We start from the raw sequence: 25,467 nt of genomic DNA, 5'->3' as shown, positions 1-25,467 counted from the left end.
ACGGGCTGTGATTTACTTATTTCAATTTAATTAAAAAGCAGCTATCAAATTCTAGGCATCTTATATGTTCCTTATATTAGAAAAATATCAGCGGCTCAGTCTCCGCCGCAGATCTCCCGGGCTCAGAAATGAAATTCTCAGCCTGAGCCCATCCTATCTCCTCCGGTCCATCCCCTTTGGAAGAGTTTGGGAGAAGGAAGGGTGCTGGGGCCTGGCTGGAGGTTGAGGGGATGGGATGGTGGTGGTGGTGGAGGTCCGGTTGTGGAGGTCTGGACGTGGGGGTCTGGTCATGGAGGTTTGTACTCCAGCAGGCCACCTCTCCAGTCCTGCAGCTGCTGGGAGGTCTTGGGGCTTGCTGTGGTAGTGTGGGCACCCCAGGCCGTGTCTGGAAGGGGCACACGGGTTGTGAGGTCTGCGTGTGGAGTCCCTGCTGGGGCAGGTGCCTCCTGCAGCAGCTGCATCTTCGCAGCTGCTTTCCACGTTTTTTTTTTTTTTTTTTCCAATGCTGGGCTGCAATGGCGTTGTGGGACCAGGTGGAATAGGCACCAACTTCTGTACTTGCTGCAGTGAAAATGCAGGAAATGGCAGCCGTGATAGAAATGGGTTGACATTTACCAGCTCTCCCTGCGTGAGAGATCTTACACTTCCAAATCTCTTGTGTCGGCTTTATTTCAGTTGGTTTTTGGGCCGTCTTGACACCTATCTGTTCTTTGATGCGTGCACGATACGGCTTCTGGTTTTAAGCTAGTCAAGTAGAGAAGCCCCCAGTGCCCCATTGGTTTAAGCACGCTTGGTATTCGTATGCAGGCTAGAAACGAATTTAATCCTAAATCAGTTTTCCAAGGGCTGTGGTTGTACAAAAACCAGCCCGTGTCAGTCAGGGATACGGAAACTCGTAGCTGTTGGCTGAAGAGGGGAAGGTGTCAAGACAGGACCGCTGGGGTGGAGGGAGGAGGGTGGATTTACTGACTCGGCGGTGTTAGGTTTGCTAGCAAACGTGATTAAGGAGTGCCAAAATTAACACTGCTTTTGCCTCTGGCACTGGTGCCCCGCTCTGTCACAGCGCTGAGACCCCTGAGGCCTGCGCAGGTGACTGAGGCCGCCGCTGGCCTGTGCGTGGAGCCGTGGAGGGAGGCGAGCTGGCCGTGTGTGGTTATTACACCTGAAGGAGCAGTTAGCCTCGCAAGAGTGCCTCTGCTTTTTATTTTTTTTTCCCTCTCTTTGGCGGTGCTACTCCCAGTGCTTTTTCCAAGTCGCGGGTGGCGATTTTAGCAGCAGGCCCAGGTCCTGCGGAAGCCCGTGAGGCCATGACGAAGCGCTGGGCTCTCTCCTGGCTGGCGTATTTCCGCTGGCAAAGCAATACACACGGAGTTTCTAGCTGCAAATCCTCTGCTCCTGGTCATTGTGCATGAACCTAATAAAAACTGAATCAAACCAAAAGGCAGCACCCCAAAGCAGGCTTTTATTTGTTGCTGCACCTCAGCAGACAGGTTAAGGAATTGACATCCCACTGGTGATATTCCTAACCCTTCATTGCTGGTTTTACTGGCGTGCAGGCATGATCTGTGTTCTTTAAGGGTTTGTCTGCTCCTCTTCCTTACCCAGCTTTGAAGCAGACCTCGCTGATATTAATTTCTATGTAGACTGTATCCTCCTCATCTATAAAATAAAGGGAATGCTTCATACAAGCAGCTGTGAAGTTGCATTTATTGTCTGTAAATTGCTTTTAGTAATTGAGCTGAGGAGGTGGAAGGGAAGAAAGACTGAAGTAATATGAGCTTGATTTTATTTTTTTTTAAATCGAAGAGAACTGCATTATTTTGTTGATCTGATGTAGAAGGAAAGAAAAATGCTTTAGCACAAGCACCCTGAAACTAATTGTTAAATTTGTAATGGAAACAGACATTTCTGAGCATAGTGATGAAGGCAGCCATCTTGTTTGATATTAGGAGCCCAATTTAAAAAGAGGCAGAATTATTATTGGCGATCCTGCAGTACCACCCATATTTTTATCTGGTTTGGGTCTGCTCAGTTTTAATGTCAGTCTTTTACCTTCATGGCTGCCTTCACCATCCAGTTCAGGAACGCTACTGCTAGGTAGATCCTACTAACAGGTAAAACTTCATGTTTTAGGGTTATTAGCAAACGTATCTGTTGCAGGCTTTGTGACTCGACCGCTTCTGTTGTGCTGGCCGGTGTCCTTGCCTGGTGGCACCACAGCTTCGTGCAGGGCAGGGTGGGTTTTGTTGCTGTGGCTGAACCAGTCTGGCTGCTGGCTCTGTCCAGGAGGGGTGGTCGTGCCTTGCCTTGTGCTGCTCTGGTGCTGCACGGGTTCAGTTTGTGCAGCTTTCAGAAACCTGACTTGGCTGAAAATATTTAGGAAAAAAAAAAGAAGAGCTGAACCTGCTCACCAGGTTCAGGCTAGTACCAGAGCTGCTGTGAGGGAGGGGCGAGATTTGTGTTGCCAGAAGTGAAAGGTAGGGAATGAAAGAAAGGTGGAAGTGGGGCCCCCCTCTTTTGGCAGCGGTGAACTGTTAGCCTGGTTCAGCTGTAACGTGAAACCTCGCCCTCAATCTTCCTTCTGCTCCCTCCCTTCCCCTCGCTCCTCTCATTCTTTCTCTGGGATCAACTCGTGTGTGCTTCCAGATGCTGATCCCATTTCCAAGCTGTGCTTTCCAAAGGGAACAGGAAAAGGTTGAGTTTCACCACCTCCCCAGGAGTAGAGCCCGCTGCTGTTAGGGTATTTGCTAACAGACAGAGCCTAAGGATATGAAAGGGCTTAGAGAACAGTAGCTGTAGCCCTCCCCTAGGAGAGGGCAGCTGTGGGCTGTGGAAGAGCATCGCCGTGTGTGGCGATGGTGCTGCTCAGGCAGAGCTGGTGGGACCAGGCAGTCCTTGAGGTCTGGGATGAATGGCAAGGGCAGGGGGATGTCTGGAGAGCTTTCTGCACATCTGTGGTGAGCCAGGTCCGCAGATGGGTACCGCGCTGCCAGAAAAACACCCTCCATCTTTCAGACATCAACTGTGGTTGCCCCAGAGGCAACCGTTCTAATAATTTTCAGGCGCCAGCAGGTACTGGGAAAGCCTTGTGGGATGCTGCTGAGGCAGCTCAGAACAGTGTCGTCGTGCTCTAGGGATGAAACCAGGGGTGAGCAGAAGCTCAGACATCAGCCTGCTTGGGTGACCTCGGCGGGGTTCCTTCAGCGCGGGGCTTTGGTAGCAGCAGGGGATGCAGCTGGGCTGCACGTGTATGTGTAGGGCAGTAGGCAAAGCTCCTTGGGAAGGGGCCAAGGAGAACTTTGCTTCCACTGAATGATGCGAACAGTATTTCTGCCTGAGCTTTGCTTTTGTTTTTGGTGTTTCTGCCTCATCCCTCACTGATGGCAGGGAAGAGGCACATGTGGCCCATGTGTGTACTTAGCAGGGGCACAGCACGGGTCAGGGTGCGCGTTGGGGAGGTGAGATGGAGGCGTTTCGTGGCCTTTGGTGATTGCTTTACGACTAAAGGAGCAGATACGTGTCCGTCTACTGAATTTTATAAAGCTTGGAGGTGAAGATGATGCCACTAAAGAGTTGTTTACCAAAAGCAGCAGGGTGCAGGGTGCCCATGTGTGCATGGACCGACTGAGGGAGGGACAGGTTGCAATTGGTGTGTTGCACACGTTGGAGATGTTTGTGCAGCCATTTCCAGACAGAAATAGGGAGGGATGGGGGAATTCACTCCAACTTGAGAGTTGTTAGAGTCTTGTTTCCTGCTGCAGTTTTTTTTTTTTTTTTAAGCCTAAATTCTTCTCATTGGAATTTGAAGACATTATGGGAAGAGAAGGATTATTGTGGGGTTGCGTTGCTTTACATGGGAAGATTATACACTGGGTGGCTGTTACAGTGGGTTTGTTCCAGGGATGGAATGAATAAAGGAAAGAAGCAGTGTATTGATATCAAATAATGGTGCCACTGGATATGCTGAGCACAGAGTGCCTTTGTTTTCAAGGATATGTTTTTATAAATCTGACACGCTTATAAGCCAGCTGCACTATTAAGAACAAACAAAAAAACCCCACCCCACATTTAGAAGAGTGGGGCAGCAGAGAAAACGCTGTAAGTAACCTCATTGCGAGGTATGTTTTTCTTCCACCCCCTTGTGTGCAGACTTGGGGAAGATGCTGGTGAAGGAGCTGGATAGTCGGGGTCTTAGGAGCTGCCATTGATCTGGCTGATGCAGTGGGTATCAGGTGGGGGCTGTGTGCAGGTGTGGAGGCTGCTTGCGCCTTCATCTCTGCAGTCTGTTATTTTTTTTTTTATACCTTCTGGATAGAGATATGTATCCTGGCACTTTTGCCTTCCACCTACATCTCTTTCTCATCTCTTGTAAATACTTGCTGATTTTTGTTGCTGTTCTGGCAAATCTTTCCATTGTACTTGTCATGGGTGACTCTCTGGTGCTGCTCAGCCTGGCTTGTGATCACGGGTATTTCTGCACGCCAGCCTGCTCCTGCATCTTTCTGCTGAGTTTTCATCATATCTGTCCAGTTTCGGGCCTTTGTGGTTGCAGTGGTTGCTCTGGTGCAGGTGAAGGCACCGCAGCTGACTCCAGCAATGCTCCAGTTGCCTTGCACATGGTGGCAAAATGCAGGAGAGGAGCAGCCATGTTCGAAGCCACCGTGTCCTCACTCTGGAAATGGTGTTACGGTGCCAGCAGAAGACATCCTTCTGTGGTGGTTCCCAGCCAGGAAGTGCCTAAAAAAAGCTGTCCCTGAGGGTGAGAGGAAAGCCCGCTAGGTCTGTGCTATAATTAATTGCCCAGATACCACTGGAGGAGCAGCTTGGAGGAGGGAGCTCATGCATGAGCCGGGTGTGGTGTAGAGAGGGAAATGGGAATTTCCTGACTCTTGTTTGCGAAGCTTCAAGTGTAGAAGGAATTTCAGCCATAATAGGTGGAAAGAAGGGCTAAAATTAATAGGTAGTTCCATCTTCTTTTGCACTGCACGCTCCTGGCTAGTGTTAGTTGAGCATCACTTGAAGCAGTGCAGAGCCTGCTTGGGACCTGAAGACATTAAGCAGAGAGAAGGAGTGAATCTGATTAGCCCTGCTTTTCGTGCATTAAGCTGAAAGACCGAGTGAGATGTGATTGCAAACAGATAATAGCAGCGTGCTCGTGCAGCACCGCCGTGACCCAGCGTATGGGGTGATGGATCTAACCACGCGATGGAGTCATTTCGTGTAATACAAGGCGCTTGTTTTTACCTTGCAGTTTCTCTTGGACTCTCACCGCCCTGCTCGTTGCTGACTGCCATTTTGAGCTCAGCCCCCTGCAAAGTGTCCTGTTGAGCGCCCTGGGTGCCGGCTGTGGCTCTTGTAGCAGAGGGCAGAAGGAAAGGGGAGCTGAGGCTGGAAAGCCTGAGCCATTTCCCCTCATATTTCCAGGAATAATGGGAGTCACAGCTGCTGCTGGGAGGTGTGAGGGCTTCTGTGGTCTGTGAGCGCTCTGAAAGCGCGAGTGTTAGGGTTTGCTGGGGGAAGGTGCTACGACCTTAAAGCCGAGGTGTCTCTCAGTGCTACTTATAAATAATAAATAAAAGCTGGCTCTGCTCTGCTGCAGGCCTTCGTGCCCGCTAAGAGCTGCTACACCAGCTGCTTTCTCGGCGCGCTAGCAGCGATCCCAGAGGTTTCTCTCCAGAAGGAGCCAGGCCACGGCACACCTGCGCCCTGCTTTGAGTCAGCGGCTGCCTCAGCAGCCCGCGAGGCTGGGGAGTGGGTGTAGCCTTGCCCCGCAGGCGGGTGTTTTTGCCTCGACATGAGCTTTTCCTTGGGCTCTGGGCTCTTCCCGTTCTTCCCCATCATCCTGTTCCCTCACAAAGCCCTTCTGGTGCTATCGCCTCGCTGGCCTTGTGAAGGGGATTCCCTCTGGAGCTCCTCCGGGCGCACAGTGCCCTGCGGGTGGGTGAGCTGCTTCCAGCCCCAGGCTGCTCCTCCTCGGGGGAGAGCTGGTGGGGGCTGCAGTCAGGGGGCCGAAGCAAAATGTAAAAGACGTGGGCAGAGCAGAGCTCGCTGTGAAATGTCTGAACAGAGCAGCGCGTGTGGGGCGCTCACGTGTGTCTGTTTGTGTTTTAGGGCCCGGCGGGGCAGGGCGTGCCGTGGTCCTGCGACCTTCTCTCAAACTGCCTTTCCTGCCCACGTTGGGACTTCCATGTCCTTCCCGGTGACCTCCCCGGGGCAGCTCCTAGCGCTGAGCCCAGGCTGAGGTCCCAGCGGTGCGACCGGCCTCCTCCATGCCCAAATACACGGGAGGGAGGTGCCACCTTTGGCACCCTATAAATCCAGCCAGAGGCATCCTCGTGAAGGCCAGGCCTCGTTGACGGCATGGACTGGTCCCTTGCTGCCCTAGCGGTGTCACCTCAGCACACAGCTTCTGGTGGTCCCCGGCTGTCTGGGGGGTGACTGCCCACAGCACAGGGTGCCAGGAGGAGGAGGTGTCGGCAGTCAGGAAAAACGTGTCAGGTACTGGAGAGGGTAATGAACATCTCCTCTCACCGCTCTCCCCACGCATCAAAGCACACTTTTAAAAAAAAAAAAAAAAAAAAAAAAAAGGAGAGACAGAGAGAGAGCGCTCATCTTTGACCCCCATTAATGGCTGTCTCGGTCTGTGTATGAGTTTTACGAGCCTGCTGCTGCTCCCACAGAGTTTAATTATTTAGTGCGTGAGGCAGAGGCTCGTGCTCTCCCCGCTGAAGTCCCAGGGTTCAGGGCCTGCTGGCAGGCCGGCAGGGCTGCTCACAGAGGCAGTGGGGCTGGGCATGGTGCCTCGTGCTCCACAGATCCTAATGGACATGTGAGCTGCAGCCGTACAGCCCTGGTGGGGCCGGCAGGCTGTCCTGCAGTGTTGGAACAGGAAAATCCCTCCTGGGGTGGTGCCGCCTCGTACCTTGGCTGGTCCTGAGGGCTTGCGGTGCTTATCAGCACTGAGGTGGAGCTGGTGCAAGGCTGTTAGTGGGGGCTTGTTTCAGAGCAGGAGTGGTTGATGTTGCTGGGTCTAGGTTTGGCTGGTAGCAAAACGAATTCACGGGCAGGCTGGGAAGCCTTGTTTAACGTGGCGGGCTCCCGCTGCCTTTCCCTTAGCAAGCCCGCTGCTGATGGAAGTGCCAATGGCAGCAGGCACCTGGCAGGAGGATTGCCTGGCATGCCGCTGCTCCTGAGGGCTGAGCTCCTCATGCGTGCTGGGGCTCGCTCTGCGCTGCCTGCTGCCGTTCCTTGCCCCCGAGCTCAGGGACCACTCGAACCTTCGCCTCTCACATCTTCTCTCCTGCCCCCTCCTGCCTCATCTCCCCTTTTCTGCCACCGCAGGGGCCAGCACACACTCTTGCTTGCATGCCAATGGGCTCCTGTGCCATCCCTATTTGCCATGCTTTGTCTCTTCCCACCCCTTCCCCTCTTCCTATTTTGTTTCCCTTGGTACGGGACTGATGTTTCAAGACGTGGTGGGAGCCCGGGTTGGGCTGAGGTGGCGGAAAGAGGGCGGAGGGGAGGAAGGGGCTTACACTGGTAGATGCCAATTTCTGCCACCAACTAATTCTTTAATCTGTTGGTAATTACAGGCCTAGCTACATCAGCTGGATCTGCTAGACAAATGCCAGGTGCTCTGTGTCCTGTCTCCATATTCTACTCTGTTTTTCTTTTTTTTTCCCCTGAAAATTAATAGGATTCTGCCCATTGATGATTAAAACATCGCCTGGAGTTTTGGAATGGATCGGATGCGTCAGTCAGATGCTACCACATTGCGCCCGAAGAGAGGAATGCCATCCAGCTGGGGGTAGGATCCGTTTCTTCTTTCCCCCCATCATTGTTTAGAGTTACTGAAAACCTTTTTTTTTTCTTTTTTTCTTTTTTTCTTTTTTTTTTTAATGCAGGAATTTTTACTAGAAAATGCTAGCTTTTAAAATGGATTACTTTATTGTTGGAAAAATTGCTGCTTTCTCTTCTGCCTTGGTATGGAGTAATGTCGTGCATCTAATTTTCAAAATGCGATCAGTAAGCTTGAATCTTCGTGGGGTTTTGGCAAAGAAAAAATTTCCAATATTGTTGGAGGGAATTTTTGTGCTTTAAATGAAAAGCAAATCTATTCTGGTTACTAAGAGATAAAAATAATTTAACTTTTTGGAAAAAAAAAAAGTCAAAGTTCAGTTCATTTGTCCCAGTTCTAGAAATCAATGTAAAATAGACCAATACCCCTCCATAAGCTGTTCCCCTTGCAACAGGGGAGAGGAAGGAGAAAGCCATCTGTAGGAAGCCGCATCTTTTTATACGCTGCTTTACAGGTTGTTGGCTGCTGTGGCAGCAGGTACAGCATGAAACCTGGAAGGAGATAAAAGGTCTGGGAGAACGGGAAGCCGGAGCCTCGCGCGCTTACAGCATGGGGTCCCTCCAGCCCGAGCAGCAAACCAAAGTGGCTTTTTGGCTCTCTTCCACGTGGTAGCGTGCAGTGCCCATTATCCCCGACTGGCACGGCGCTCGGCTGTCTCAGCAGAGTGGCTGCAGAGACAAAACACTCCTCCAGCTCTCAGAAGCAGGGTGGGCTGCCCTGGTCAGGAAGGAGAAGCGTGTTAGGGTTTGTGTCCGGAAATAACGTTGCTCCCGTGGCACTCGCTTGAAATGCAGAGTTCCTGGTGTTCCGTGTTGCTTTCCCATTCTCGTTGAAATTCCTTTTGCCTCAGAAAGGAAGGGTCTTAGAACAGGGTTTCGATAGAGCTCGCTGCAGAATGATTCTCTCCTCCTCGGTATGTAAGCTTCCTGAATGAATGATTTTGAAGTAATGTAATATTTCCCTGCAGGGCCTGCCTCTCTTAAGTCTTTAGACTGTCACGGCAACAGTGAGACTACGAGTGCAATATTAATAATTTATGTGTGTCCCTCATTTTGGACTGTTGTCAGTCATTTCAGCCTCGGCAGGCTGGGGGAGATGAGAAAAGCGTGTCTCTGCTTTGCTGCAATTCTCTCTGCATATCTTCTCAGGGTAGGCAAAGGCTTTCAGTCTCCAGAGAGCGTCTATCTGGAACCTTTTAGCAGTGCTAAATTTACAGAAATAATACCAGAAAATAGCCTGGCGGTGTCTCGTTTCAGTGATCTCTGCGTCCAGTTGTACTGCTTACATTGGACTCTGCAGCAAGGGTGGTTCAGATGCTGGTGAGCTTTGCCTGCTTGCAGACGGTGAGGGAGAGGTGACGCCTTTATGGGTCCCTCCTGGGTGATGAATCCAGCCAGGGTTTTGCTGTGCATGTGTGTGCAATCAATCCCAAATGTTTCTATGCTGCACGCACATAGCTTCCTTCAAAACTGGGCTTTATGTCCTTGATTCTCCCCCTCGCTCTTTTTTTAAAGGGAGGGAGATGGTCAGAGGCCTTGTGTGTTTCCTGAGCGGGTCTTGCTTGAGGCGAGGAGCAGAGGACTCTGAGCACAATGCAAACAGGTCTTCAGAAATGAGGCTGATGAGAGGATGTCACCGGAGGATTCGGTCGGTTCACATACAAACTGCTAGCACGTCTGTGCTTGTGCTGCATTCTGGAGTTCAGTGTTGCAGGCTTTTGCTTTGTGTTAGCTGTTGCCTGAACGCATTTCAGCTCGATGGTCTGCTGGGTACTTCTTCACATCCCGTTGGAAGGGCTGCTCTGCTTTTTGGGGGGTTTTGAAGGTGTAGTGTGCGTGAACTGGTTGATTGGTGTTCCAGCAAGTATTCCTGCAGGTGCTGGGCAGTGTGGGTCAGAGCAGTTTCCTTGGAGAGGTAGCAAGCAGGTGAGTAGTTTGCAAGAAGTGGGAGAATCAGCACTGATCTGACGGTGGTCCAAGATTGTTGATTCACTGTAGGGAATTGGTGACTTGGTTTCTGTGCTGTGGATGGACTGACGGATAGACTGGACTTTCTAGCAGAGAGAATATTCTGCAAAGAATTTGAGCTGTATCTTAAACCTGAAACAGTTTGGCTGGAGACACACAGATTTCTAGAATAATTGTTGGGGAAAAATGAATGTTTTTAGTTTTTGTTTTTTTTTTTTAACTGGATTGCATTGTTTAAAATTCCGTTTTTGAACATCTTGGCTTGGAGAAAAGTTTGGCTCAAAAATTGCTGTGTGTGTGCAGAAGGATCTGCAGAAAGATTAATGGATAAGAAGAAACTTGGTCTAATTGTTTTGTGTTGGGCTCATTAAAATACCTTTTCATTTGAGATTTGAATTTTTTGCCGTAGTTTGTACCTTTGTAGTTCAAAAATACCCTCCTCCCAGATTCTCTGTATTAAGTCTTCCTGAGAGCTTGTATGTACAGTTTGAAGAAAACAAGACGTAACTAAGTTAAGATTTCTTGAACCTAAATTAGAATACTTAAATTGCAAATCCAATTGGCTTGGCTGCCGGTGAATGGTGATAGCTCAGAAAGAAACTAAGATGTTGTCTTGGACTTCAGATGGTTTCAGCAATGAGATTTTTTTTTCTTTTTTCCAGTTGATAAGGGGGTAGAGCCTCACTCCTGGTTCTGCACTTGTGTACTTCATCTAATATACCTGTGCATTTGTAACAAAGGACTTTTTGCAAAGAAGCAATGATTTCTTCTGCAAAATACAGAAAATGGGGAAGCTGAATGGAAGAGTGTTTTTTTTTTTTCTCTTTTTCTTCCTTTTTTCTCCCTCCTCTTTACGAGAAGTTACTTTAAATAGGGAGCTGTTCAGCAGGTTGCAACCAGAATTCTATAATAAGATCTCTGTTCGCTCTCCCTACTTTTTTCACATGCAAAGTTGTGGCTGTAATTATATGACAGCTGCCCTCTTGGCTGACATGCAGCAGATTGAACTGGGGATCTCCAGAGCTGAAAGTGTGAGCTGCTACTCCATGAGCTAAAGCTCTATAGCTGGAGGCTGTAATGATCTATATCCTTCATGACTGAGTGTAGAAGGGAGCTGCAAAAAGCACTTGCTGAGTTATGGTGAGTACATGGTACTCCCTGGGTATGCTGGAGCCTTTCTTTGAGTGGTTTGTGATAATTGTACAAACTGTTGTCAACTTAGGGGTGCTTTAAAATGGCACTCCATTTTGAAGCCGTTCTGTCTCAAATAAAATATCTTTGCTATATCCTGCTAGTCAGGCGCAGGCAGTTGTTGCTGGATGCGTACATTGTGCTGAGTGGAAGGGATCCTGATATTGCTGAGGTCCTTTAACGCTAATGCAATGTAAGTAATTGTTAGCAATACTAAACACAGTGTGAAAAATTCCACAGTGCTGGTGGTGTTCAAGCAAATTTACCTCTGTGCTTCGCCGTAACAATAGGTTTTTCATAGATGGCACAGTGGAAGCGTTGTCAAAACAAAGGAAGGAGAAGCTGGAGTTGTTGGAATCTCTCCGGTTTCCCAAGGACCAGGAAAACCTGAGCAGTGCCAGAGTGTGTCAGGCTGAGGCAAAATGAAGGGAAGCAGAACCATATGGAGCTTCATGAGTAGTGTGAGCCCGTGGGTAGCTCCTGCAACCAGTGTTGTGGGAGAGGGGGAAGTGTGTTACAAGTTGAGACATTAATTTTGAACTTTGCGATGTTCTTAACACCTCCTTCCCTGCCCCTCCCCAAATTTAAAAAAAAAAAAAAAAAAGGAAAACAAAAGAGATAGTGTTCTGCTAGGTTTAAATGTGGGCATAGTATGGATTCTTGTGAAACTGTACATTTTAAAACCCAAGCTGATCTTTCCCCTATTTAAAAAAAAAATATGTTGGTAGGACGGTAGCATAAAACACCTCGGTGACCTGATGTAGGGTCAAAAGACCCGTCCCGTCCACTGCGTGACGTGGCCCAGGCTAATGTGATGCAGTTTGTGGGGCAGCCTTGCAGGAGGCAGCGCTGGCAGAGCCTGGAGTGGGTGGGAGGATGCTTTAGGGACACGGAGGGGATTTAAGTGGGTGTTGCTCCTGAGTGGGGCATCTGGTGGTGTCTGCCCGCTGCCTCCTTCTCCTCCCGCAGGCGTTGCTGCCTGTGTTGGCGGCAGGCAGCGGTCCCTGGCTGCATCCCTGCCGTCCCGAGCACTGCTTCCACAGACAGTCACAGAAGCATGGAGCTGGGAACCCACATCAAGGGCCTGGGTCACGACGCGAGGCATGCTAGCCTCCTGGAGCAGGATTTCAGGAATGCAGGCTGCTGGCAGGGCAGCGAGTACAAGCTGATGCAGCATTCATGTGCGTGTCTACCTTGGATGGAGCCAAGTCCAAGGAATCTGTTACAACACAGCTCTCCCCTGACCTAATTGCATTGCTGTCAAACTCCAGAGCCCGGCTGAGACTCCAGCGTATCCCTGCCATTATGTTAAAGCAGGGCTCTGCGTCTCTTTTACACCACGGTGTTTGTGCTGCCTGTGTTGAAGTGGGTCAGAGCGTCACCCAGCCAAGCCGCTCCACAGCGAGGCTGTAGGGGTGCCAGCCGTGAGGCTTGGTGGTGAAGCTCCTCGGCTTTGGCACGAGCAGGAGAAGAGTCTGCCGTGCTCTCTGTGCCAGGGGTGGAACCATCAGCTTGTGGTGGCTGGCTGGGAGAGGATGCATGGGCTTCCTGGGGAGGGCCCGCAGTGCCACAACCATGCTCTGTAGTAATAGTCTGCTTGCACTAGATTTATTTATTTTTTACATACTTTTTCTCCCCCCTCTTTGGCACACAGATGTTGTTTTACACCTGTGAACTTCACTTGCTGTCTTCCAAAACCTCTTTCTTTGTTGCCACTTGCTGAAGTCCTTTGGTTCCTCACGTGCCCTTTCCAAGGCAGGATGAGTAGAAAGGGTTTCGGTGCTGCAGAGGTGGATATATCTGATTGGTATCGCATCGCTATCAAATCGGAGCTGTTTCTGGCCTGTTCCTAGTACGGTCAGACATTTTGCTTACTCTCCTGTGTGCCTCTGTGATATCGGTAGACCTCATTATGTGATGTGTCTGTCTGCGTACAGAATGGATGTAATTACTGCAGAGCTGGGGGGTGCATGAACTGTGCAGATGATGACCTGTTAAACCACTCACAGCTGGATCGGTTAGAAACTTCAGAGATCTGAAGTAGCTTCCTCACTGCTTCCCCTGGTGCCTTCCCCTGCCGCAGGCCAGTCTCTCTGCATCCCCATCCCGTCTCTGTGTCACCCGGTTCATCTCCTGGCTCCCTCCTGCCCCTCACCGCTCTGCCGGGAGTTATTTCTGTGGTGCCCACGTGTAGTCCCCGCTCCTCAGCTTGCCGTCCTCCTGCTTGCTCCTCAGAATGAGCACCTTTCAGCTGTGCTTTACTTACGTGGCTCTTCAGCACAGCTCTGCTTTCCTTGTTCTGCTGCTTCCTCCAGAGAGATCGGTTTTGCCTTCCCCGTTCCCAAGGGGGAAATAAACTTGTGTCTCAGCTGGAGGTGCATAAAACACGGCCACGCTGTCACCAGACTTTATTTTTACATCCTGTTCAGCTCGGGTCACCTCTTTCCAGTTAGTCACTAGCGAAGCATCCCGCCTCCCTGCCCTCTGTTCCTGTGGGGTCTGTGCACCCTGCCTTGCTCTCCTGGGGCGAGGTGACAAGCCTGGGGGCTCTGGGGGTGCACTTTTATGCATGTTTCTCCTGGCAGCCCCTGCTCCAGCTCCTGAGCCGCTCGTTCAGCGGTGCCCGTGCAGCCAGATGAATGTGCTGCTGCGTGCTGGCCCGGAGCAGGGGGTTGGTGTGGATTAAAGCAGTTGGGGTGGTGAGGAAAGCCGCTTAGCCCAGAGAGATACTTGAGAAACAACACTTTAAGGGTAAGGACGCTTTGCCTTGAAAGCCCTCTGACAAACACCCCTCTGGCTTAGAAATCCCTGGGTTTAATGCTGAGTCGCCGCCTCCCATCCTTCAAGCCCTCGTCCCAAAACAGCACCCGGCTGTGTTGCTGCCACGTTGCTGCTGTGTCGCTGTGTTAATCTGGGAAACGCAGCGTGGCCCTGGGTGCCAGCACAAAACCCCACACGTCCCTGCCCCGCTGCCACGAGGGGCTCCGTGTCCCTCCTTGCCGGCTGCTCCGCTCTGCCCTCACGCACCCGTCCCTGCCTTCCCCGCCCGTGCGCTCCCAGCTCCGTGCTGTCCTGGCTTTAATTTTTGTTTAAGATCTTCGTTCCTTTAATGACAGCGGGAGCCCAGGGCTGTTCTCTGTGGGGGCTGTGGTGCGCGGCTGTGCTCGAGGTAATGAGACTTGATGAAAACCTCTTGTTACTGTGGCAAGATTTCTTCCTTCTCCGCATTTAAGGAAAGGGGAGTGGGGGGGGGGGGGGAGAAAAGAAAAAGTGACAGCCCCTGCTGGGTATGTTAATATATTTTTAATGGCTTGCATGTGGCTAGCTGAAGACTTATTTGTCCAGCCCGCGAGGGAAGCAGAGCAGGGCCGTGTCCTCCTGCACCCTCGGCTGCGCTCGGCCCAGAGAGGCGGCGTGAGGGGGGGCTGGAGGAAAATGTCACCGAAATCCTGATGTTACAGATGGGGTGTGCTGGACAGAGAGGGGGGCTGGCCGCGGGAGGGAGGAGATTGGATCCTGGGTGCCTTCTTCCACCCCCTCCCCAAATCTTCCTCACGTTCCGGAATGTTCCACCGCCTGCCAGCGTCAGGAGAGTGACCCGCTGAGGCGGTGGTACCTCCAGCGGGGGAGAGCTTTCCCTGCCATAATTGCTGCTTTTCTGAGGAGAAACCAAAGGGTTTACTCTGGGGGCAGAGGCTGGGGAGGGAGGGCACTCCCCCCAGGGCATAGGTTGGGCCCTGGTCACCTTCCCTCCAGGCCTCTTCTTCACGTGCCTGTGGTGCTGGAAAACGTCCCGTTGTCGCTTAGCTGCCCCGTCCTGGTGGCCACATCTCCGGGGGTTCCCGAGGCAGGACCCCAGCAGCTGTATTTGTCTTTATATTTGGGGGGGGGAAATTAAAAATTTGGCTGTCTGTTTAATTTTGGTGCCAGGGGATGGTGCTAGACCGGCAACTCTAGGGACGTCCTTTGTAGCCTGCCCCTGCCAACGTACCAGATTGCTGACTCCGAGCCAGAGCGTCCCCTCGGATTGTGAGTAGCACAAAAACAGTTTGTGGGAGATCTCTGAGGAGCCCGACAGCTCCCGTGCGTCGCAGAAGGCTGGAGGCACATATGGTGAGCCACCAGGATCCGACGGAGAGGACAGCAGCTTGGTAGCCTGCGCTGACCGCAGTGCTTTGCTGCTCTGACCGTACCCGCACTTAGATTTCAATTAACTTGCAGCTGATTTCGGGAAAACCTAGTAGTTGTAGCAGGGACGCATTCGCATTCTGGGTGAATCTGTCCACGCAGGGCTTTGATGCCATCTGACCCACCTGCTTAAAGAACTTCAGCGTGACTTCCCTGCGGGTCCCTGTGCAGGCAAGCCCTAGTTTTCTGCGGGCGTCCACTGCTTTCTTAACCCAGTTTTCCAGCTGGGCTGAAGTTGCTGACGGCATCGTGACTTATCCGAGAGCATGAGTGAATGTGAATTGGCGCAAAATCAAACCCAGAGACCCACCAGGCTCCCAGCCCTGTAAATTCTGGATTGCTGGAGTCCTACTTTCCTTGAGTAGCCAACAATAACAGGCAACTAATATGGTCACAGAGTATTATTTTTACTCAGGCCTCTTGGACTGATAATATGATTATAAAACAGTTGGGAGGTTTTTGTTTGTCTCCTTAAGCGTGCTTTCTAGTGCAGTGTCCAGGTTAGTTTTAAAGATGACCCAAAAAGAGTTTGTTTCACGTGGGGCTTGTACCAATTTATTTCCCCCCCAACCTGACCACGATGGATTTAAAAAATGGTACTGTCATCAAGCCTGATGTATCTAAGTCTCCAATAAAGAGTAATGTGTGCTCTGTGTTTTGTTTTTTTCTTTTAGTTAGAGAAGTGCTGCTGAGGTATAACGGATGTTTCTGTGAGCTCTAATGCTTTAATTGTAGGTAAGAGAGTTTTCTGTCTACTGGCTGTCTTCAGATTAAAACAACCGAATAAATAAAAGTCTTTGTATAGGTACTGGTAAAAGTACGTGAAGACCAACCAGAATTTGTCAGGGGCTGAATAAAATCCCATTTTCTTTCAACATCACGGCTTTCAGTTTCTTATCATTACGGACATCATTTCGTGGTCCTCTGATTGTGATAGCTGTTCAGCCTAGAAAAACCTCACATCTCTAGATGGGAAAGACAGGGCAGGTAAAGGAAATGGCCATCCTTTTGTTGTTGTTTTTGTAGTTCTTTATGTAGTGCTTTTAAAAATAAAATCCCCAAACCCACCAACCAAAAAAACAAACCACAAAATCACAGGTAGTCTTCACCTGTTCTCAATTTTTAGGATTATTTTAAGGTCAGCTCTGGCAATCTCATGAGTTGCGTCCCCTGGCTCGTGGGGGCTGAGCAGCGGCTGGCTCCCCGCTCACAGAGCTGCTGCTGGAGTGACATTGTCAAAAGCAAGAGCAGATTTTAAGCAGGCCCTTCCTCGCGTTCCTGAATAATGTACCGGGCTATTAAACTAAAGGAAATTTAAGCAATCACCTTGGTCTCCCGTTTGTAGCCAGAGGGGCTGGCCTCGAGCATCAGGTATGAATTACCTATGCGCCCTGCAACCACAACTTCAAATCCCGGCAGGCCTGACTTAGCCCCGTGTGCTGTGGTCGATAAATTGACTTCCATGCAGCTTATTATGTGGGGCTCTTTCAGATGTGACCTTATTAAAACCTCGAGTCCTCTCTGGACATTAACAATCCCATAGCTGTTTCCCTAAGTAGAGGGGAGGGCGTTGCTGCAGTGTCCTTGACAAAATCTCTTTCTTCCCCAAAATCTCTGCTGAGAGGGGCACGTGCTGGTCGTCTGCTGAGCCTCGGCCGTGGCTGCAGCACTGCTGAGCAAGCGGAGGGGCATCAGGAGCATGTGTCAGCCTTGTGTTCGTGTAAGGGCTAAGGCTGCTGGCCAGCGAGCTCTTTCCTGGACAGGTAGTTGTGTGCTATCCTCGATTGCATTGCACTGACGCCTCTGTGCTCAGATGGGAGTTTAGGGTGAGATCTTTAATGATCTTTAAAGAGATCTTTAATGTGTTGAGGACAAAACTGACTTGCCACAGACGTGTGGGAGCGACCCGGCATCCCAGGATGAGGCTGAAGTTGGAGCCTGTTCTTTCCTCCCCTGCTTCTCAGCCTCCTGATAACGCTGAAGGTTTTTGCCAGTGTCAGGTCTCTGCTCTTGCTTGCCTACCAGCCTTCTTTTTTTTTTTTTTCCCCTGGTCCTTTTAATCCACACTCAGAGCATCCTGGGTGGCGTGCAAGTGGAGAAAATGTCTTTGTACCTGAATTTGGCTCTTTTGTCAGGGGAGAAGAGCAGAGGAGTGCTCAGGGCAGCAGCCTGCTGGCTTTGCTGCTCCTGTTTGGATGCTTTGCCAGCTGTAAAACAGGGCTGTGGTGACCTGTGGGGCTGGAGGATGTGCTCATACGGGCTGCAAAGCGCTCTCCACCAGGAGAAGGAAAGGCTGGGGACTGCCGGCTGCGGAGCTGCCCCTGCCCTGTAGTAGCAAAGTGGAATTGGCACCTTGGGCTTTGCTGGGAAGCAGAGGGCGAGAGCTAATAAAAGCTCAGTTTCTAATCTGTTTTGGGGGAAACTCAGAGCAGCAGCAGAAGTGCTGGAGCTGCTGATCTACAGATTGCTGTGGCTTGGCTTGGTCTCGTTTCCCATTATAATGATTTTCTGTGAGCGCGCGTGTGTGTGTGCGCGTTAATGAAAGCCTTGGTTCGGTGCAAGCTGTTATTACTGGACCGTGATTCCTTGGTCTCTTTCACAAGCAAGTGGATTTGCCCAGTGTCCTGCCTCTCCGTCCGCACACGCATGCACATGTGTGTGCACTTTGGGATCCTTCAGGACGGAAAGTGCAGTGGAAATGTAAAATACTGTAATTATGTGCAGCGAGCATTTCTATTTTTGCTCTGCAGTCAGCTTGGCAAGTGGAGCTCGGTGTCTGGGCAGTCTCATATCTGATCTGATCTATTTGTCTGTGCTTTTTTGCGTTGCGGTTTACAGCTCAGCAATTGAAACCTTCAAGATTGCTTAAAGATGGGACGGGAGCGTGCTTGCACCGGGCTTTGCAAAGGTTCTCCACGTTTCTCCGCGTGCGAAATCGCGGGCCTGCGCGACTTGACAGTGCCCCCCTTTTAAATCTGCCGCTGGGCTCCTGCGGGGCGGGGGCGAGGAGGTAATGTATGGGCCTGCCAGGAACAGAGGCAGCGCTGTGTGCTCCCCCGCGGCTCGGCGGCAGTAGCTCACTGCCTGACCCCGTTAGCAGAGCCGCTCTGTCATCGCCGGCGAGGCAGGTGCGCGAGGCAGGGACCCGCACGAGGAGCGCCGAGCGGGGGGATGCGGCGGCTGCCACGCGGGGAAAGATCAGACGGCGCCGGGGAGGAAGAGGAGGTGATAAAGTAATGATAATGGTAATAAAAAATCCGAGTCTTTCCTTCCCTCTAGGTCCCTTGGAGGCGGCAGCTTCGGACTTGCGGGTCCAAGGGACTCTGCTCGGCGCTGCAGAGGGAGGTGCAGGCTCCTGGGTGCGTGTGTCTCTCTGGGTCACCCCATGGCTCCGGGAAGCCGTGCTGCCACCAGAGCCTCTCCCGGATGGGATGCAAAGCCGAGGCCTCGATCCATGGCTTGTTAAAGATCCCCCTGCACTTTTCACCAGATTAGGGGAAAATAACCTCAGCGTCCTGGCCCGATTCCAGTTCATTACTTTCTGCCCATCTAAAATTTCCCCTTCCCCTCCCCCTGCCGCTTATCCCGGAGAAGTTATCATTTGCTTCCCCTCCTAATGACTCACGGGTAATGCTGCTGGCACACAACCCATGCTTTATTTCATCCCAGCGACGAGGGAGTGATCCCTGCGATTGGGGGTCTTCGGGCTGAAAGAGGTGCTATGGAAACACGGAGGTGCTGGGAGCACACACGCAGACACAAAGGCGCGGTTGGTTACCGTTCCCTTCGGTCGCTGTTTCGGAACAGGTAAACAGGCTTCCCAGCCGCATCTTCCAGCTCCATCCAGATCATAAATGCGTGTGTGTCTCCTCTGTGTGTGTGTGTGTCTGTGTGTGCACGCAAGCCGGTCTCTCCCCCCCTTCCGTCTTGGAACAAGAAGAATGTGTCAAGCCCTCTGGCTGCAATCCAGGACTCTCCGTGGAACTATAAATCGACCCGTCAGGGAGGGGGAAAGAGATTAACGTTGGCCGTCTTCATTAGTGAGTCCCCAGAGGAAACTGGGGCTGCCATGAGCCGTGAATGAGACCAGCTGAGAGAGAGAGGGGGAGCTTGCGGTTTTTATCACTGCCTCCAGAGACCCTGGAGGAGTGGAGGAAAGGAGCGTGATAGGGATGGGAGGATGTACAATGAGGGGAGCCGGAGCTTTCCAGCGCGGCGCTCGCTCCCTCATTGGAGGGCAGGGAGCTGCCTGCTGCTCCGCCGCGCCAATCCCTGACCCGCGAGCCCATGTGTGCGGCTGGAGCACTTGGCATGCTAATTGGGAGCAGAGAGGAGCGAGCCCGGTGGCGGTGCCGTGCCCTGCCATGCTAAACAAGTGCCAGTAATTGCAGTCGAGGTACTAACGTTATGTCACATTTCTCACGGAACCAGGGAAGTGCATTTAGCGCGAGCAGCGTTAATTCTTCCTGGGTGTGTGTGTGCTTAATTCCCTGCCCCCCTCTCCCTCCCAGAAAGTGATTCTTTCCCCTGCTCTAGCCTCACTTGCGCGATGATTTTTGGCAATTAGCTGCCGCTCTGAGCTTCAAACACCAGTCTTGCTGCCTCGCTCCGTTTATGGTACCTGTTTGCACTGCAGCCTCGTGCAAACACACATGCGCGTGCTAATTGCCATGCTCCCGAGCCAAATGAGGGTACAGCAGTGGCGAGCGCAGCTCATAATATTTCAGGTTCCCTTGTGAAGCCCCCACGAGCCTGGATTGTGATGGTGCTTCTACCAGCGAAATCTGGTTTAAGCTGGTAGCCGTCTTCCCCCCCCGCTCCTTGCAGTGAGTGACGCAGGCTCGACAGCTCCAGATAGCGATGCTCTTTATTTGCGGAGCCAGCACCGTGGCACCGCCAGCTCCCGCCGGGGCTCCTCGCCGTGACCTGAGGGGACCGGGGAAGGGGGAGGCCTCTCGGCTCCTCGTCACCTCCGCGGCACGGCAGCCAGACAGCCAATTAGTGTCAGCGGCGGCGGTGGCTCTTGCTGATGGGGACGCCGACCTGGCTAAGATGCGAGCTGAGATGTTGTCTGCCTTCTGCGCTGCCTCCCCGCGGCTCCCTGGGGTTGGGGAGCTGCACTCAGAGCAGGGTGGCCTCGGGGAATTGCGGCCCCATGCACGGGTGCCCACAGCTGCTCCGGTCACTGGAGGTGCGAGGGACTTTCAGTGAAGGTCCCCTTTCACCGCTCTGCCCACTCTGTCCTCCTCTCCCTCCCCTCCTCTCCATGGTGGTTTTGTTCTGCTGCTGCTTTTCCCCTCTGTTCCCCAGCTCGCTGCGCGCCCAGCTTCCCATGTCCCACCTACCTTGACATCCGCAGTCCTCTGCAAGCCCCCGGGCAAGGCTTTGCCTTTGCCTTCCCGTGCCGCACCGGCGTGCAGGCGCCTCTGCTGTGCAATTTGGCAGCTTCTTGATATTGTTTCCTAACTGGCACTTGCAGCACAGTTGTGCCTCCTGGTTCTAGGCATTTAGCATTTACTCAGTTAATTGGTGCCCCTTGGTAGCAAGTAAAAGCAGCAATCCATTTTTCTGACATGATAGAAGATGTTTTTTTAACATTTTCTGTCGGAAAGACCATCCCGTAGCTGGTAGGTCCCTAGCATCAGGAGCTGACAGGCAGAAATGGGTGAACAATTAAATATACTTGGAGTGGAAACGTGGGCAGGAGGGAGAACGGAAGGCTGGGGGAAAGGAGGGCGTTGCTGGTACTGGAGAGTGGCATTTCGGGTGAGCCAGGGCCCTAAAGCAACGGGATCCCCAAAGGCAAGGGCTCCTGCTTCCTAGGTCCCTTCTACACCTGTTAGTGCTGTCGCTGAGGAGCACGCACCGATGTTTCTCATCACCTCGGAAGGAGAAGAAATAAGTGATGATGAGGAGAAGGGTGAGTGCCTTACGGTGTCACAACACAACACCAGCTCTGGTGGCACTAATGACCGGGCTGATGGATGAGATATTTCCTCCCCAGCCCGGAGGGAAGAGGCCACCTTCGCTGACACCCACCTCTGCACCGAGGGCCGTGCTGCCACCTGCAAGAGGCTAAGCCACCCTTTTCCTCTGGCAGCTGGGAAGCCTCCGGTTGAATCCCGGTCCTGCTCAGCTTGTGATGTGGCTGAGGCTCACGAGGTGAGCTGCTGCTGGCCGGGGCGGAGGTCTCTGTGCCTGGAGGATCGCCGTCCCGCTGGAAGCATGAGGAGGGATGAGGGGAAGGCAGCCTGCTGCGGGGGAGAAGTGCTGCGGTAGATTAAAGCAGCTGCTGAGGGACTACTCCAGTGAAGCTTGAAATCAGATTGTTTGACAAACATCATGTTAGAAGCACCTGGCTGCTTCTGTTTGCCCCACAGCTCCCTACCTCAGAGAGAAAACAAGGATTTTCACGGCTCCAGACTCGCCTCGCTCTTCCTTCTTGCCTTCCCTCGCTATGCCCCGGAGGGCAGCGGGTGCCTGCTGGGGCCGGCGGGTGGCAGAAGGCACTGGGAGCCCCTCGCCCCAGTGTCCCCCCCCCCCATCTGAGGGAGGCAGGGAGCTCGCGGAGAGGTGGGTTTGTTTGGTGTGATTTGATTTGATTTTTTTTCCCCAGCTCTGATTTTTGTTCTGCCTCATTTGCATATTGTGTTTTTTTTTCCCCCAAGCCTCTGCATCTCCTTTCTTCCTCCTCTTTTTTTTTTTTTTTTTTTAATTCTCTTCTCTCCGCTGAAGATTGCTCCTAACTCTCAAATGTCCCTCCCCCGCCTCACTCCCCCCCACTGCATTTTTCTTTCATCCTTTGTTCTTGATTGCTTGTGCCCGGGAGCAAAGAAAAGAGAAGGAAAGGATACCATCTCGCTGTGAAATACAGGAGAGAGAGAAATGCAGGCAGGCAAAGTTGTCAGAGCCTGGCAGAGCGAGGCTGAATCCATCTCGGGAGCGCGCGGCGCGTCTCGTTGAGCACAGGGGATTTGTGCCCGGCCATGCCACGCCGTGGGACGCGATGCGACGCCGGCCCTCGAGGGGACTGCCCTGCAGAATGTGGCTGGTGGCATCTGCTGCCCCCGGAGAGTGAAATGGGGCTTGGGGACGGACCGAAACCACCCGCCGTGCCAGCCCCGCGTGCTCACTGAGCCCTGTGCACGCTCCCTTCCCCGTCCTGGTCCCGCTGTGGATCCGCTGTGTCTTGCTCGCCCGGGAGTGTAGGTAATCACCTGAAATGTGTGCGCACGCTGGCTGATGCATCGCATCGTCTCTTCCCTTCCATCTCCTCTTCCCCTGCATCAACAGCGCTGCCATAATCTCTCAAAATCAACAGGCCATTACAGCCTGATGTAACTCAATGAGTACTCTGAGACAGAAATCCTGCAGTGTGCTTAAAAACCCTAATGTAGAAACACAGCGCTGTCCTGCGCTCTCCCGCCACCTCATTTACTGGTTTCGAGTGAAAAATCAGCCTCGTTCCGGGTCTGTACGTACCGTTTCGAGCAGAGCAGGTTGCTAGCCTTAGCCTAGCCTTTTATCCTCGTTCAGCTCCCAGAATCTTAAACACAGACACTGATCTCTTCCCTCTGCCCCAGCCTTCTCCCTTTTTACCATCAGCTTTTGCGAGTGCTGGCTTTCAGCTCTTGCCTTGGGAGAGCAGAGGTCACAGACAGCTCGAAGAAGTCCCCCGTGTCACCTGCCTGTACCCACCCGGCCGGTCCCTTGCTGGTGGAGCACGTAATTTGTGGCTCAGACCCCGTGGGTGGGCAGTTCAGGTGGAGGTGGGCCGTGCTGGTTGTTGCACAGCAGAAATGTTGTGGTCTCTCTCTTTGATGTAGCCTTACCTTTCAATCCTTCTTTGGAGTCCCCTCCCGCAGGTTTTTATGTTTCTGCCTGAAAGGACTGTGATCTTTAAGCCTGATTGGGAAGGAGCATCGGCTCCCCTGGTTCCTGCAGGTTATCCTTATTTCTTACAGGGTTCGGCTGTGTCTGAGACCTGGGTTGCAGGCAGGTGCAGTGGGTTCGCCCGGCCGTCAGCGTCATATCCCACAGAACTGGCTTTTCCCTGATTATCTTGGTTGCACAGGATAAACACGACTGATGGGCAGAATTGAGTGAGATGCTTGCTGTGTGAGTCACGTCTGCTGTCAGCACTGCTCCCAAGCCTCTTACCCTGGCATCTTGCTGGCAGGACTGGGAACCACGGCTTGTGTGGCAGCTCTTTCAGCAGTGAGGTGCTGCTGCTTCTCCCGTCTGACCTGGCCTGAATAACTGGGTTGCCTGAGGTGGAGCTACAGAACTGGATGGCAGAAGATACCGTTCCTCTCCAGCCTGCCTGGGGTCTGAAGACAAGCACTGAACTGCTTATCAAAACCTAAAGCTATGTCCTGGGATGTGGGGACGATACTTGGAGCTGTCGCCTAGGATCCCGTGCGTGATGATGGTGACTTGGTGCCCCTCAAGAGCAGTCTCTCTTTTGTTGCTGTGGTCCCCTGATGTTGACTGGTTGCAGGCAGATGACCAACACAGAAGAGCTGGCAGAGACGCATGACTTTCATTAGCTGTCAAAAACAGAAGAGCAATTAGCAGAGTCTCTTACCTTTTCTGCCTCCAGGCCTAATCTACTGCTCTCCTCTAAGTTTAGAGTGAAAAAGGCAGGTTAGTGATGAACTCTCTTGTTCAAAGGATGTTAAAAAAATGATTGGGGTTCTGGCCAGTGGCAAAACATCTGTTTTAGCGGGGCAGTTCATCACCCAAAACTTCCCTGTGCTGGGGTTTTGGTTATGGCCACGGACCTGAAGAAGCATGGCCTCTGCTTCACATGGAGGCAGCAGGAGGTGCCAGAGCAGCCCCGCCGCGCTGCTCGGACCGCTGCTCCCATCAGTCTGCTGCGCTGTCTGGCGCAGGGGCTGGCTGCGCTGCTGGAGCTGAGACCAAGCGTTCACTGGAAAGCGAAGAACAACTCCGCCGTGGATAGTCTGGAGCAGCAGACCTGAGAGAGAAGCTGCTGCGTGGTGTCTGTCAGCTGGCGTGCCTGTGCTCTGACACGTGAGGCTCTGTACGAGCTCAGAACTGATTTCCTGCCCGACACCACGGTGGGTGTTTTCATTGTCCTCAGAAAAGCCCGCTCGAATTAAGATACTGCCAGTTTTTTTTTGTTTTGTTTTCTGGACTAGGGAACTGCATCACTCCGTGCGCATCTGTCCTGCGGGCGCAGAGGCTGTGATTTTGCCAGGCCTCCTCTCGGGCGGTCTGATCAGTGCCTGCATTTAATAAACTGCCCGTGGCCTCCGCCGCCAAGTATCCAGGCAGCCTCCTGCCAGAACTGCAGGTACTGGAGATGAAAATGAGGGACCCCTCTGTTCACGCCTCTCCTTACATGCAGCCAACGTGTTTTATAGCTCACTGTCCACTGGCTCCAGTCACGGCATCACAGCTGCTCGAGCTGTTTGAGCTTCTCTTTCCCTTTGCTTCCCTTTCTCTTTATTCCCCTACCTTGCACTCCTTTGGAGCAGCTCTTCTCTTCTCTGGCTTGACGCAAAATTCGTCCTCAGCTACAAAAAGCTGCTGTACAGCTGTGGGTCCTGACCGGCTCCCTGTTTTCTTGGTTCTCTCTCATGTGTCTCATTTCATCTGAAAACACTCTCTTTTCCCTCTCTTGTTCCTCTTAGCATTTCTCTTCTCCTTCCATTGTAGATACGAGCACTTGAGCCAGTTGGGAATACTGATTAAATGTGTTTTTTTTTTCCTTTCCTTTGGAAAGTGTTAAACAGCACTAAGTGCCTGTCTGAAAGGCAGCATTCGCTGGGGTTTCACGGGGGAGGAATGCTGTGCTGTCCGGCTGCCCAGAGCCGACTTCAAGGCCCCCTCTGGTCTGCGAGCAAGGCTTTGAACCCGAGGTGGTGGCTGGAGGCTTTCTCTGGCGGCTGCCCTTACTGAAACCCATCCTGCTGGGGACAGGGCACGGGGAAGCTTTGAGCAGCAGCGGGGACCTGCTTTGTCACCAGCAGCCAGCTAATCCAGCGGTGCCTCAGGGCCCTTCTGCAGGGAGAAAGGGGGAGGAAGGACTTGTGCTGTTTTGTTTTGGCTTTTGTTTAAAGCTTTGAAAATACCTGTGATCTACCGCAGCATAATTAAGACATCCTTACATCTGCTGAACTTGGGAAGTCTGCGCGCGTGAAGTTTTTCCTTGAAAATGCCCTCAGAAGGCACTGGGGGGTGGAAGGACGAGCTGAGTGGCACGCCGTGGTATAAGCCCTCGCTGGTAGGACACAC

At 52.2% G+C, this 25,467-nt stretch overlaps 1 protein-coding gene across 3 annotated transcripts in view; it reads left to right on the top strand.

Annotated features, from left to right (window-relative positions):
- The window catches only part of TCF20 (transcription factor 20), a 112,235-nt gene that overhangs the window by 2,876 nt on the left and 83,892 nt on the right, over positions 1-25,467 (top strand). For all 3 annotated transcript variants that reach the window (XM_038181696.2, XM_038181714.2, XM_038181716.2), the window contains exon 2: positions 7,697-7,807. The gene's annotated coding sequence lies outside the window, so the exon portion shown is untranslated. The remainder of the gene's footprint in view (positions 1-7,696; positions 7,808-25,467) is intronic.

The sequence above is a fragment of the Anas platyrhynchos genome, chromosome 1 (genome assembly GCF_047663525.1).
Source record: "Anas platyrhynchos isolate ZD024472 breed Pekin duck chromosome 1, IASCAAS_PekinDuck_T2T, whole genome shotgun sequence".
Classification (NCBI taxonomy): domain Eukaryota; kingdom Metazoa; phylum Chordata; class Aves; order Anseriformes; family Anatidae; genus Anas; species Anas platyrhynchos.
The sequence above is the reverse complement of the archived record's forward strand: the minus strand, read 5'-3'. Positions and strand labels throughout refer to the sequence as shown.